The sequence below is a fragment of the Falco biarmicus genome, chromosome 20 (assembly GCF_023638135.1).
Source record: "Falco biarmicus isolate bFalBia1 chromosome 20, bFalBia1.pri, whole genome shotgun sequence".
NCBI classification, from domain to species: domain Eukaryota; kingdom Metazoa; phylum Chordata; class Aves; order Falconiformes; family Falconidae; genus Falco; species Falco biarmicus.
The window spans coordinates 1,584,764-1,594,496 of record NC_079307.1 but is presented as its reverse complement, the minus strand read 5'-3'; the positions used below and the strand labels follow the sequence as shown (position 1 = coordinate 1,594,496).

The window sequence follows — 9,733 nt, the reverse complement described above, 5'->3', positions numbered from 1 at the left end:
AGGCAGAATGTGCTGTCACTGCTAGAAAAAGCTCAGACCTGCCCCTTTGTGCTTACTGTCTCTGCAGAAGAACTCCAAGGCCTCCAGTCCTTCCTTTCTAGCAATTGCTTTCATGGATCCAGCTTGTAGTGGTTTGGGGTTTTTTTTCTTCAAATCAAGCACTTTCTGATGTGAATAATACCAACAAAACGTTTGCAATTTGGCCTGGAGGATGGGAAAAATGCAGACACCGTAAGCCAAGGCAGTTTCTTAATGTCTATACTCATTAGGTACATTTTAACGTTAGTGGCTGGTGCTGGAATCTGCCCACGCAGGCTGGAGGCTGAGGAAAAATTATTTGAACACATCTGCTCCAAGAGATACTGTCAGACTTGGGGAGCATCTTGTGGTAATTAGGGGAATTCATTTCCTTATTTAGTCCAGCAGAGATTTTTTCCCTGATTTTTTTTTTTTTTGTGGGATCCTTTAAAATTTTATTTTCTGCATTTGTGTTTTTTCAACAGCTGAAGGGCTCCCAGGCAAGATTCAGACCCTGTGTTCACACAGCACCTTCTGCCCCGTTGCAAAGCACCGGGCAAAGCTGGGTAAGAAGTCTTTTGGAAGTAAAGGAAGAGAAACTCGCAGCCACGGGCTCGAAATACAACACGGAGTGGTAGACCATGATTGCCTTTCCCCTTTCCTGTCCCTGCTGTGTCTTCTCCCTCCTCATTTCCCAACCTACATGTGTGCATCTGCTTTGCAGACAGAAAGCCCCTACGAGACCCCAGTGCAGGGGTTAAAGCAGACCACTTGCCTGAGCGTTCCATCTGAAACACTGCCCTGAGCTCTCCCGGTCACTGCTCTTCAGGTGGTCTGCACTTAGTCGGGAAATTGGGAAAGAAAGGGGCTGAACTGGATCAGCCAGTCGACATCCCAGGCCAGAAGCATCTTCTTCTCCTTTCTGCTGCTCCTGCCAAAGGTGGAGCGGTACCTGTCTCCCCCAGCTCAAAACTCAACCCCCCAACAACTTTTGTCTCCTCACGAGAACTGTTCTACAAGGTCTCTTAAAGAAGAGCACAGCTTTAAGGTCCTGTCCTTTTTTTTCCTGGGGGAAAAAAAAAAAAAGGTGTGTGTCGGGCTTTAATATAGTTTAAAAGCTCGTTTTGAAGAGCTCGTTTGATGTCAGTTGTGAAATTCTGTACGTTTTGTTTCCATTCTTATTCTTTTGTGTCTTTAAAGCAGTACATCTCCAAATAACATTTTTGCGTCCTGACCGCACATCTCTGTGCTCACTCCTCGAACATTCATGCTTCTCGTAGCGTTGAGCAGTGACAGGGTTATGTTAACCTCTCCGCTTCGCTGGGCACATGTGTTGCCTTAAAATCAACACAGCAGCTGCAGACACTGACATCTGAAACAGTCCTGGCTCTCCTTCCAGCACAGCGTTCCTCTCTGGGCCGCGTGGATCGCACAGCGTGCCTTGCAAGGAACACGGGCCAGAAGAGCTGGTGCTCAAGGATGATGAACTAGCCAGGAAAATCCAGGCTCTCGGGCTGTTTTCTTCTTGGCCAATCTTCCCACCTGAATAGGGGACCTCTGAGATGGAGCCGTGTGGGAATGCATCGGCTTTTGCCTTGGCACGGGAAGGGTGCGTGCCCTGGTCTACAGACACCCAGAGGTCCCCCACAGAGCAGACACCTAATCCTGGCACAGGGGCTTGAGCCCAGGGAGATGGTGTGACTCGCACGAAGCCGGGAGCTGAGCACAGGCAGCGTGGCTCCCAGTTTGGCTGGCGAAGTGGTCATCTGGGAGCCAGCCCCTGGGGTGGTTTTCCTTGGCATGGAGGGAGCCGCCTGGGCGGCTGGCTGGATTGAGCGGGCGTTGATGGGGAGGGTACGTCTGCGGTGGGTTCACTTCAGGCCAGGCTTGGTTTGGGACCAGGTGTGCCTTGACCCAAATCTGCCAGTTAAGCTAAACATGAGCACCTGGCTGGGTTTAAATGCTGCTCCTCGGGGGAGGAGAGCTGGCTAGCCTTGCCTCCTGCCTGGTGAGCTTCTGCTGCCCTGCCGGGGCGCTGGAAGCTTGGAGAAGAGGACCGGGACCTCTAGATGGGGCTGGGGTTTTGCAGGAGGTGAATGTTGGGGAGCCTGGTTGAAACTCCTTTGGGTCAGACCCAGGAGATGAAGCTGTGCTGCTTTCAGGATCCTGTGGCTGGTGATGCAGAGGAAAACCAAGGTGAGAAGCGAGTGGTACAGCATGATGCTGATGCATGAGTGCTCTTTGAATTGAGGAGGGGGGATAAAGCTGTGTGGTGGCTGTATTTCTATCTAAGTGTGCTCTGGGGAGTGGAGAGCTGGGGAGAGGAGGCAAGGGGGGGTGTGTTTTAGCTCTTGGAAAAAAAACCCCACGTTGACAAAGCGAAGGTCATCTAGAAAAAGCCTGAGACAAGGCCTTGATCTAATAATCTTACAAAAGTAATGCAGGGTTTCCCCATGCTCCTTAATTTCTGGTTTTAGCTCAACCAGCTGCTGGAGCCCTACCTCAGGTGGCCAGGCTTCTGGAAGCCCTTTCCCTGACGCAGGGACACGTACCAACAAATGGCTGTCTTGGAGAACTGAAGCTTTTTGTGGAGCAGCTCTCTGTTTGGTCTCCAAAGGAGCCTGCTGAGAAGACAATGCGCCCAGAAGGTGCCCAAAGTGCTGGGAGGACGCAGCCACCGGGAAGGTGGTGAAAGGTAGAGGGAAGAATTGACTTGTGTGAGCTGTTTGAGATGCCTGGGAGGTGGGCTGGGGGGGTGGGGGGGCTGCATCGTTCCGTTCCTTTTACCTGCACCACCATCGTGTTGATGCTGAGATCGGAATAGTTTTAATTTTACTCCTGATTTTATGTGCTGTGCACAGATCATAAAGCCCAGGGATGTGGTTGCCCAGTGGAGGTGAAAGCTGCTTACCTGACGTGTCTGGTGAATAACAATGAGGATGAAGTTACACGTTTCGGAATCGTTTCTGCTGTTCTAGGTGGGTGAAGCTCTGCCACGCAATGGTGGATTTCCTTAAGCTTTGTCTGTTCCTTAGCGCCCGTGTCGTTAATTTTCACATGGCTTTCCCAGTTGTTTTTCCCAGCCTTTGGAAGTCAGATGCTCGGAGGTGACTGCCTGGCATCTGCCCACGTGAGTTGTGAGGTGGAGAAGACTGTGTCCCAGGAGTGTAGTGTTCAGCAGCTCCTTCTGCCCGTGCCGAGCGGAGGTATCCCCCTTGGGAGGGGGCCTCTGAATTGAGGGGCAGCCTGTGGTACCTTCCTGGGTGATGTTCTCTGCGTGGCGTGATGGATGGAGAGCCCTCCCAGGATGGGGGGGATGGAGGCGGTGGCCATGGGACCTGTATCTTCAGGAGTCTTCGTTGTTGTCTGGTACTGAGAAATGAGCGGTTGTCATGGTTACCGGCCTCCCCTTCCCGGTCTTGCCAAATGTCTTCTCTGGAGCCTCGGGCTTGGAGCAGGATTCAGTGCTTCTCTCCTGTTGAGATCATGCTCTGATTCCAAGCACCTTGAATTTCAAACATGCCTAGCCTGGCACGCTGGTGTGATCCTTGTGTGCTTTGGTATCTCAAGAGCCTTTTGATGCTCCTGCTTACTTACTGATCCCCAAGACTAGGAAAGGAATGAACGAAATGGAAACAACCCGTGGGGATGCGTAGGGATGCAGCCCTGTGTTCCCAGCTGGGCAGGTGTAGGGTGCCTGGGTGGGCTGCGGGGTCTCGGTGTGGGCAGTACCTCCCGTGGCAAAACTTCAAGGGATCAGCGAAGGTCTATCTTATCTCTCATCCTTGTTCTCTCATTTCAGACCACAACATGTCTAGTCACGAAGTGACCTGAACCGTGAAGGTTGGTTTCCACAAACATTTTGGCTTGAATCTAACTTCCCCCCACAGCACATGCTCCCCTGCCCCTTTTCTTTTCCTTTTGTCCCCTCAATGCCAGTAGAGGAGCCTTGAGTGACAGTTGAACTGGTTAACAAGGGGGGGGGGGGGTTTGGTGGGGTTTTTTTGTTTGTTTGTTTTTGAGCTGGTTTGGTTGGCATTGCTTTAGAGAGTGAACCGAGCCCTGAAAAAGGGCTCGTGCAAGTTGTGCTGGAGTCCTGTGCAGCAAGGGGATGGTGGCAGGGACTGGAGCAAGGAGAAGATTCTTGGAGCAGGAGGAAGGTGAAGGGTCTCAAAGGAAACATGAGGTCATTTCCCTTTTAACGTAGTACATTTCAGAGATACTTTAACAATTAATATCTAAATCTGCAGCCCATTATAGGGCTTGGCAATGTGTTATTTTATAGTCTAACAAATGGGAGCCTGCCTGTGCTAATAGGTTGAATCCCTGAGCTGCAATAATGGTTACTATCACATGGAGAATGATAACTTGCTCCTCCCTGCCTCTTTTGCGATGAGGTCAATTACATTTACCATTTAAGGGAGATCGTCTTCCAATTAAAATGATGAGGATGCAAGGAATCCACTTTTGCTTTCTTTATTTTTAAACTTTAATAGTAATAATCATTACCAAAAATCTGGGAATGAGGGGCAGGGGAATCTCTCCGCCTAGGCAGCCAAGTGTTACGACATAGCTTTGGCTTCAGGCGCCGAGGCTGCTGCTAAGCCCCTCCGTAGCCCATGCGGGAACATCTGGTCCATCTCCTGATGGAAGGTCAGCCCCAACAGCCGGGCAGCGCAGTCTGCTCCCGGCTACTGCGCAAGAGCCTCGGCTGGGGTGCTGAGCAGCCGGGGCTGGCGTACGAGGCACGGAGCTGGGGTATGTGTTGCTCGAGGCTCTCCTGGGGATAGAGCCGAGCTTGCGAGGCCGCCCTGAGGGTCAGCATCCTCCGTCCCCCTCTGGCTCCTGGGTGGCTCGAGTGCCCCAGCAGAGCGCTGGGCTTGCAGGTGGCCTGGGCTTCCCCAGCCCTCCGAGCAGGGGCCTGGGGAGGTGTTTGTGGCGTAAGGTGTGGATGAGGCGACCTTGTGGTTAGCGCGGTGACGGCTTTCTCCTTTGCCAGCCCTACAGCTGGTGCTGTTGGCCAGTAGTCGCTGCTCTGCCCCGCTTACCTGGTTAAGACCAAGCTTAGGTCTCTCAACCTCTGGATTAACTAACCTGCCCATGATTTTTCAAGAAGATGTTAGCTTTCTTGCGTACAACCCCCTTCATTCTCCAAAACCCTCTCTGACTTCTGTCTGGGAGCTTATTTGGAGTAGTGGACTAATTGTTCACTAACCTGGGGCTCGCTGGAAGCAGAGAGGGAATTGCCTGCTGCATCTGCTTTGGGGGTTATTGGTGAACAGCGTCACAGTGAAGGCATTAGTCATTTAATTAGCATTAATAGGGCAATTATTATCTTAATAAAATGACTGATGATGACATTGAAGTTGCATTTGAGGTTTAACAGCTGCAGCAGCCCGACTGAATTGTGTGTTTGTTAATCCTCAATGAGGGTGTTCTATTTCACCGAGTGATGTTTATTTAACATGCAATAAGTGTCTTAGCAAATCTCTATTAAAGGCATATGTGGAAACCTTAATTTGAGGCACTACAGAAGAGAGTGAGACTGTTCAATTCATAAAATCCTATTTGAACACTGTGAGCTCCAAAACCCGGCCAGTGCCAAAGCAAACTGTATCCTGTAAGCTCCGTGCCAGATGTCTCATGTGGGGTATACTCAAGGTCCAAAGAAAATAAGGTCTGAAGGGAACAGTTTGGCCCTTGAATCTCCGATGCAGCCTATATAAAGGGGTTTCGTTTCCATTCAGGAAATACAAACCTTTTCTATATGGATCCTGTTCAAAGCGTGTTTGCGGAACAATTCTTCCCAGCAGCAGCGATTCTCGGTAACACCTACGCCTGTGAGCAGAAACTAGATCTGGTGGGAAGGTTTGGGAAAGAGCCTCGACTCCTCTGAGTTCCTGGGCAAGACGAGGCAGTGATGGGGTCAGAGGTGTCCCCGAGCGGTTTGCGTGGCACCGGTGGGCGCTGGCCGTACGCGAGGCACCCCAGCTATTCCGATGGTGTTCCGGGTCAGGCGGGCGATGAAGCCTTAGCCAACCTGAATTTATTTTTCTCATGTGTCCTGTGACTTTAGGTAGCTCGCTACCGTGGCTCATCATCCTCCGGGCAAGGCGCTCCAGGATATTGGAGAATTAACCTTCGGGAGGCTGAGGTGATGTCCCTGGAGAGCCCGACTTCGCTCTGCACCTGGCCTGTTTCTTTCTGGGTGCCTTTACGTGGTATTTTGCAGGTAGGTGCGTGTTCCTTTTGCCTGTGTTCGGAGACGTTTGGACGTGAACCAGGTCTGAACTGGCACCCTCGCAGCAGCGGTGAACTCAGTAAAGAGTGGGATCCTTCAGCGCTGATTTGGCACTGAATTAAGGCAGCCACAGGACTTCCAGTTGGCTCAGACACGGGTGTAGCACATGTATAGACACGACACGGGCTTTATCTTGAGCTTCTCTGACTTGTGCGGCAATTCAGCTCCAAATTCAAGCGTATGAACTCTGAGGCCAACCTCCCGGGCCAGGACCAGGACATGTGCTCAGCGTTCCTCCCGCTTATCCGGGAACCCATCCTGCTGGGCGAGGGAGGGATGGGCAGCCCTGGCAGCCTTCACGGCGTGAGCTGCGTTGGCTTTGGGTGAAACGCGGGAATTGGAGAGGGACCAACGCTCGGGGCTCCTGGGACCTATGGCCAGCCCTGTGCCGTTTCCTCAGGTGAGGGAACGTCATCTCTGTGAAACGTGTTTGCTGGGATGAAGCCTTCTGCACGTCTGTATGAGGTCATCTGCTGTAGTGGGAATGTCTTGTGTGTTTTCTTATTACAAAGGTGGTTTTGAAGCGTTGTCCCAACTCGGAGAAGAGGCGGCAGGGCTGGGAGGATTGCCTGAGGCTATCTGATGAGGCAGGGGCAGCCTGGCGTAAAGCTACTCCTGTCCAAGGGAGGCCATTCAGATCCTGTATGGACAAGACTGGCTTCTCCCTCATGCGTGGCTCCTGTTGGCTCCAACTCATGCTCTCCTTTGGGCTGGCAGAAGGTATGGCTGAGACCGCTTTCCAGCTTGCTGGGCTGTCCTTGCTGCCCTGACCACGTACCCAGCCCAGGTCCTAGCAAGCCCAGCAGCAACCAGCTGGCTGTAGTGCTCCGAGCCCCTCACAGCTTTGCTTGGGGTGGGAGCCTGGCTGAGCACATCCTAGCCGCTGTGTGGGGCCAAAACCTTGCCGCTCTTGGCTAGCTTTTTACCTTTCCTTGCTTGTAATCTCTTCAGGGCGGCGAGCCAAGCAGGCCCATAGGCACGATCGAAACATGGGATAAATATTCCGAGTCGCTTGATCTATAGGAACAGGCGCGGTGGGGAGGGAGTGAGTTAATCTCCTCCGTGCTCTTGGCCGTGGCAGGGCTGTTCCTGTATTCCCCTGCGTGCCGAGGTGGGGGGATAAGCTGGTTGCAGGGAGAACGCTCTGTCCCTTCCCTGGAAGAAGAGATTCATCCGAACCTTCCTTCTGGGAGTGGTCCTTGGTAGGCAGCTGAAATTTTCCTTTTCCTCTCATCCCATGACTGCTAGGGAATATCCAGTGCCTTGCATTGTCCAGAATAATTCCACTGTCCAGAGGATTCACGTGTCTCAGTATCTGTAGGCTGGCTGTTTCCTTTCTTGCACTTCTCGGCTGCTTTCTCCCAAGTTGGTGCCTCCAGCCCTTAATAATTTATCTTGCTCTTGGTAGAGCAGGTGGTTGTGGGTTGCCTGGAGGGATACAGCTAAAACGAAGCAAAAGCCGTCTCTGCTCCTTCCCTGCCTCTGCCCCAGCCCCAACGGCCGTGGCTGTCGTTGTGCCGTGGAACGTGCAGCCCCTCTAAAACACCTCTGGTAACAGAATGGAAGTGAAGTGGATCCCCACAACCCTGGTTTCATAGGTGTCTTAATTCAGTGTCTCAACCAGTCTGCCGGCTTTCCAGTACTATCAATCCCACTTAAAAAAAAAAAAAAAAAAAAAAAAGCCATAAAAAAGTACAGAAGCTTAGCAGCAGCAGAAGTTCTAACTACAATTCTTGCTGTACGCGGTTGCCCAAACAGGTGGGGTGAAATGGGTGCGAACCCGTGTGCAGCGAGTTGGATGGAGCGGTGTCAAAGGCAGGTGGTGAAAGGTGACGCGATACCCTGTCATGTTCAAGATGTCTTGGATTTCTGGCGCAGGCATGCGAGTAGAAGGGTGAATGAGAACTATGTTTGAGGGAGCGGGGTGAGGTGGTGTTTTTGAGACGGGAAGGATTTCACTTCTGATGGGAAGTGTTCTGGGCTTCGCTTGCTTTCCTCTGCTGCCTGTTCCCAGCTCAGGCAACTCCTCTGTTCTTCACTGTGCTTGCCCAGAGCTATCGTATGTGACTGTTTAAACAGCCGTAAGCCTGTTTATTTACTAAGGCTATAAATTATCTTGAAATCAGAATTCATCATTGTGCAAATACCCTGTTTTAACAGGCAGGCTGGCGCTCTGCTAGAATGACAAGAGTCATAGACCTCCCAGCTGATCTGCCAAGTCTCTGTCAAGGGCAGGTGTCTTTGCACGGGCAACTGCTGCCTTCCATAGATCCAGGCAGGCTCAGAGGCTTGATTATTTATTTTTTTTTTCATTGTGTGTTGTTTCACTGACGTTCGGGAGAACGCAGCGGCCAGTGCAGGTCTCTGAAGGACAAACTGCGTGTTTGTTATCTTGTGCTTGCTGGGATTTGCTGGGAGATAATGGACTAGACAGATCATGAATCTCCCAGGCATTAGCAGCAGTTGTCTCCAAAAGAAAGTACGAGAGGCTGATATTAATCAAGGAATGAGCTTTTCCTAGCTTTTATCCTCACCCTAGCTAGCAATAAGTAAGCCTGTTTCTGAAGGACGTGGCTCTTAAACAGCAACAACAGAACCAGCAGCATCCTGTGCGGTGTTACTGGGGTTGTTTCCTTGACCGTTAGGCTTTCTGAGGACTCTGACTCTGACAGTAACTGGAAGAACTTGCCTGAAAACACGGAAACATCGTGCATTTGCTATGTGAAGTGTAAATCCTTTGTCCTGTAACTCCTGTCTGAAATGCTGGAGCTCGGAGATTTAACCAGCCAAGGTTAAAAGCCACCGGGGTGGCTGTCGTAAGCTGGTGGTCCTGTGTTGCCCTGGCCGTTGCGTGGGTTGTAGGGTTTTGCAGATGTTGATGTTTTTTCTCTCCTTAGGAGCCCCCCCCTCACCTCCAGCTGAGTGCAGCCCTAGCGGTCCAGCGCCCAAATGCCGTTGGTGAGCTGTGTTGATTGGGCTGACTCACTCTGGCAGGTTTGGTAGCAACTGTTCATCATCCGGCTTACCTGTCCTGCACTGTGTAAGCCATCGCCTCTGCACATTTCTGGAACCACAAAAACTGGAGGTGGAAAAGATCTGAGGTCATCCAACTTCTCCGTTTTCCCCCTATGGGGGAAGGCTTGTTCCCTACACCAGATTTTCCTGTACTGGGTCCAGTTTTAAGTGACTCAAGGAGCAGGGTTTTCATCGTTTCCCTTGGGAGCCTGGCAGATTTCTCACCATGAGAGATGTTTTCCTAATCCTCCACCTGACCTGTTCCCCTCCTCGATTCCAGCTTTGAGTGGACAGTGTGAAGCTGCAGTGGGTTAATGCTCATCACATTCCTGGAGTACTGGTTAACTCTTTCTGGGTCACATCGACGTGTGTCCTGAATAAAAAGGCTTTTGAAAGGAG

The 9,733-nt window shown here is 51.4% G+C and overlaps 1 long non-coding RNA gene across 1 annotated transcript; it reads left to right on the top strand.

The window, feature by feature from the left end:
- Nucleotides 1-1,117: 1,117 nt before the first annotated feature.
- On the top strand, nucleotides 1,118-9,733 carry LOC130141652 (uncharacterized). The gene is made up of 7 exons (XR_008819118.1): nucleotides 1,118-2,214; nucleotides 2,496-2,713; nucleotides 2,880-2,996; nucleotides 3,089-3,224; nucleotides 3,821-3,861; nucleotides 6,095-6,250; nucleotides 6,832-9,733. It is a non-coding gene; the product is annotated as an uncharacterized LOC130141652 (long non-coding RNA).